Below are 5,262 nucleotides of genomic sequence, written 5' to 3' on the forward strand. Positions count from 1 at the left end.
TTAGAAGTTCTACCTGGTTTGACAGAATAGTAACCGAATCGATGTTATAAATGCCTACTTTTTTAGTTGGCTTAGTCCTCCTGACTTGCCACTGATAGTTATTCAGTGACATCTCTTCAATCAACTCATAAGCATTTTCAGGTGCTTTATTATTGATAGTTCCGCCAGCAGCTGCATCAACCATTTGTCGAGTCGAAGGACTCAGGCCATTATGGAATGTTTGAACCTGTAGCCAAAGTGGTAACCCATGGTGAGGGCACCTTCTCAGTAAGTCCTTGTATCTCTCCCATGCATCATAAAGAGTTTCTAAGTCCACCTGCACAAACGAAGAGATATCATTATGTAATTTGGTCGTTTTAGCCGGCGAAAAATATTTTAATAGATATTTTTCTGTCATTTGTTCCCAAGTAGTAATTGACCCTCGTGGTAACGAGTTCAACCACTGTTTAGCTTTGTTCATTAATGAAAAAGGGAATAACCAAAGACGAATGGCATCGTCAGAAATGCCATTAATTTTAAATGTATCGTAGAATTCTAGGAAATTTGCCAAGTGAGTGTTCGGATCCTCATCTTGCAAACCATCAAACTGAACAAATTACTGTATCATTTGAATAGTGTTAGGTTTTAGTTCAAAATTATTTGCAGCAATAGCAAGCCTAACTATACTTAACTCAGTTCCTGTTAAAGTAGGTTTAGCGAAATCATACATAGGACGAAGAGCAGGATTCTGATTCGCTAGTTCAATGTGTATCGCAGGAGGTAGCTGATTATCTTGGTTTTCAGCCATCTCTTTGGTTGGGGTTTGAGTATTGTCCTCTTGTTCGTTCTCTGTGTATTTTAAGCTTCGCCTTATTTCTCTTTGGTTTCTACGAACTGTACGATCGATTTCTTCGTCAAAAAGTAGTGGTACTGACAGGTTTCTTCTAGTCATAAACTATAAAAACCTCTAAGAGAGAGAAAAAGTAAATTAATAAATAATAATAAAATTAAAATTAAAATTAAATTGTAAGAAAAATAAATAGCTAAAGTAATAAAAATTGAGAGTTCCTAATATCTTAGTTCCCCGGCAACGACGCCAAAAACTTGATCGCGTGATTTCGTAATAGGTTTTAAATATTTATAATTAATCGTTCTTGAAAGTAACTATTATCACGATGTAGGCAAATGTACCTATCGAACAGTAGTATAGTTTTAGCAAGACCAGATTATCAAACCCAAAGGAACTAAAAGTACTTGTAATGATTGTCTTTTCATTATCTAGCCTAAGAATAAGGGGGTTTTGTTTTAACTAACTAATTATCTAAACTAAGAATTCGCAGAAAGTAGAATTGGGGGATTACTTTTGGAAAATGATTGAATTAAGACAATACCTAAGGAAAAATCCACTTAGACTTTACTTGTTATTCTGGCTCCGAATCGGACGATTTATTCATTTAACTTATCCCGTAGAGATCCCTAAGTTATGTTATTATCCCTATTCAGGACTAATAATGTCTAATCACTAGATTGAATAATTGAGACTTTTCTCTAATTAACACCCTAGGGTTGTATTAACTTGATCTATGGATCCCCTTATTAGGTTTCACCCTAATCCGGCAAAATCTTGTCACCCTATGTCTAGGCACGCAATCAACTCCACTTAATTATGACAAATGTACTCTTAGAGAAGGTCTATTCCTCCTTTGAATAAGAGCTTATCTTGAATCAGTATCCTGGGATATCAAAACAAGAATTAAGAACGCATAGTTAAGAACAAGTTAACTATTTATCATACAATTCAGAAAATAATAACAAGATTCGTCTTAGGTTTCATTCCCTATAGGTATTTAGGGGATTTAGTTCATAACCAAAAAAGAAAACATCTCAGAAGAATAATGAATACAAAACATAAAGAAAACCCAAAACTCCTGAAGGGAAATTGAGGGGAGATCTTCAGTCTTGATGGTGACTCCGGCTTCTGAGATGGATCAATCGGCTTCCCTTGAGTAGCTCCCTGCCTCCTTCTCTCTGTGTCCCCTTTCCTCTTCCTCTAGGGTATATTTATAGGCTTTGGAATGCCTAGGAACCCTCAAAATTAGTTTTTTCTTAATTGGACTCAACTTGGGCTCAGTAGGGTCACGCCCGTGTGAGTCCTGCTTTGATTCTGTCAGATTGACACGGCCGTGTGGTATGCCCGTTTGAGGAAGTCCAGGCCGTGTTGATTTCGTACTTTGGCCCATTTTCTTTGTTTTTGTCTCATTTCTCATTCTTTTCGCTCTCCTGTGCTCACCTAAGTATAAAACATGAAATTAAGGTATTAGGAGCATCGAATTCACCAATTCTAAGGAAAAATCATCCATAAAATGCGTTAATCATGGGGTAAAAATATGTATAAATGACGGTTTATCAGATTCGAAGATAGGCTAAATGAAGACATTAAACTGTTAGTTGGCATACTTAAGATAAAAGAGTTTGTAGTACTGGTTGAGTGAGCCTGCAAAGCTGAAGACCTCGGGAAAGAGAAAAGAAAAGCTAATTTTCAAGCTAGAGACTCGTGTAAGAGATCATTCAGTAAGTCAATCCAGTCGGTACCGAAGAAGTTCCATGATGTCTTCAGTCGTTCAAAAGCCATTTCGGGTTACTCTCGACTAGATCAGAATAGACCACCTGTGAGCTCGAGAGCTACCTCGGTAGCAATGTGGGTAATGTCAGATCTAATCAACCTGAGTGTAAGCATTGTGGTAAACGACATCCCGGTAGCTACAGATTACACGATCGGGCCTGTTTTAGATGTAGATCGATGGATCATTATATTGGAGATTGCCCAGAGTTAGCTAAAGAAAATCCAGTGCAGAACATGAGATCAGATAATACTGCAGCTCAAGATAGACCACCCAGAAATGCGGTTAATATGGTGGCAATCCAAGAGAGACTAAAGATACAACAGCTAGATCTAAGGCTCATGCACCTGCCAGAGCCTATGCTATACGCGGACGCGAGGAGGCTTCATCCCCATATGTCATTACTGGTACATTTACTCTCTATGATACTAATGTAATTGCATTGATTGATCCTGGTTCAATTCATTCTTATGTCTGTGAGACTTTAGTATTCAGCAAGACTCTATCTGTTGAGTCTACTGAGTTTGTGATTAAAGTGTCAAACCCCTTGAGCCGGTGTGTTATGGTTGATAGAGTGTATAAGAATTGTCCCTTGATGGTCTGAGATTCATGTTTTTTGACTGATTTGATGTTGCTTCCACTTGATGAGTTCGATATAATTCTGGGTATGGATTGCTTGACTTTACATGATACTGTTGTGAACTGCAAGAAAATGACCATTGATCTGCAGAGCCAGAATGATGAGGTTATTCGGATTGAATCTAGTGAATTGAATGGTTTACCAATAGTGATTTCTTCAATGCTAGCTCAAAAATATGTGAGAAAAGGGTGTGAAGCTTATTTTGCCTACGTGCTTGACAGTAAAGTGACTGAAAGAAATATTGAATCAGTACCAGTTGTATGTGAGTATCCAAATGTGTTTCCTGAAGAATTACCGGGTTTGCCACCTATCTGGGAGGTATAGTTTGGTATTGAGTTAATGCCTAGGACGACTTCGATATCCATAGCTCTGTATAGAATGACACCTACAGAATTAAAGTAATTGAAATCTCAGTTGCAAGAGTTGACAGATAGAGGTTTCGTATTGATTATAGACAACTCAATAAGGTGACTATAAAGAATAAATATACGTTGCCACGGATTGATGATTTGTTTGATCAACTGAAAGGGGCTACAGTGTTTTCGAAGATAGATTTGAGATCAGACTACTATCAATTGTGAGTTAAAGACTCTGATATGCCAAAGACTGCTTTTCGAACGAGGTATGGACATTACAATTTTTGGTTATGCCTTTTGGATTTACTAATGCACCTGCTGTTTTCATGGATTTGATGAATCGAATCTTCAGACCGTATCTGGATCGATTTGTGGTTGTGTTCATAGATGACATTTTGATCTACTCTGGTGATGAAACTGAACATGCTGAACATCTGAGACTTGTGTTATCGAGTTTGTTAGATAAGCAGTTGTATGAGAAATTTAGTAAATGTGAATTTTGGTTAAGTGAAGTTAGTTTTTTGGGTCATGTGGTATCAACAACAGGTATTCGAGTTGATCCAGCAAAATATCAACTATACTTAATTGGAAACCTCCTAAGAATGTTTCTGAAGTCCGAAGTTTTCTGGGACTTACTGGGTATTATAGATGGTTCGTGAAAGGTTTCTCTATGATTGCAGCCTCGATGACAAAGCTATTATAGAAAGATGTTAAGTTTGAGTGGTCAGAAAAGTGCCAGAAAAGCTTTGATCAGTTGAAAGCCCTTTTAACCGAAGCTCCAGTACTGGTTTAGCCAGAATCGAGTAAAGAATTTGTTATTTATAGTGATGCATGTTTAAATGGTTTGGGTTGTGTTTTTATACAGGAAGGCAGAGTTATAGCTTATGCCTCAATACAGTTAAAGCCGCATGAAAGGAACTATCCGACACATGACTTAGAATTGGTAGCTATTGTGTTTGCATTGAAAATATGGTGGCACTATCTGTTCAGTGAGAAATGTCATGTTTATTCTGATCATAAAAGCCTGAAACACTTGATAACTCAGAAAGATCTCAATTTGAGTCAACACTGATGCTTAGAATTGCTAAAAGACTACGAGCTTGTGATTGACTATCACCCGGGAAAAGCTAATGTTGTTCTTGATGCTTCAAGCCGTAAATCACTGTTTACTTTGCGTGCAATGAATGCACATATGGCTATGTCTGATGATGGTTCAATAATAGCTGAATTGAAAGCAAGACCGTTATTTGTTCAACGAATTTGTGATGCTCAGAAGGTTGATAATAAGTTGATAGTGAAATGACTCAATGTGATTCAAATGCTAATTCAGAGTTTCGAGTTGATGCAGATGACTGTTTGAGATTTAGAAACCGAATATGCGTTCTGAGGAATTTAGAATTGATTCAGATGATTTAAAATGAAGCTCACAATAGTCAGTTATCTGTTCACCCAGGTAGTACGAAGATGTATAATGATCTGAAACAGCTTTATTGGTGGCATGGTATGAAACGAGACATCTCTGACTTTGTTTCAAAATGCTTAATCTGTCAACAAGTAAAATCCGAACATCAAGTACCTTTTGGATTACTTCAACCGATCATGATACCTGAGTGGAAATGAGACAGAGTTACTATGGATTTTGTATCTGGTTTATAGTTAACACCGG

At 37.3% G+C, this 5,262-nt stretch overlaps 1 non-coding gene across 1 annotated transcript; it reads left to right on the top strand.

The window, feature by feature from the left end:
* The first annotated feature begins 242 nt into the window (after positions 1 to 242).
* LOC121228491 (small nucleolar RNA R71) lies at positions 243 to 348 on the top strand. The gene has a single exon (XR_005926067.1). It is a non-coding gene; the product is annotated as a small nucleolar RNA R71 (small nucleolar RNA).
* The last annotated feature ends 4,914 nt before the right edge of the window (positions 349 to 5,262 follow it).

The sequence above is a fragment of the Gossypium hirsutum genome, chromosome A04 (assembly GCF_007990345.1).
Source record: "Gossypium hirsutum isolate 1008001.06 chromosome A04, Gossypium_hirsutum_v2.1, whole genome shotgun sequence".
In the NCBI taxonomy this organism is placed as follows: domain Eukaryota; kingdom Viridiplantae; phylum Streptophyta; class Magnoliopsida; order Malvales; family Malvaceae; genus Gossypium; species Gossypium hirsutum.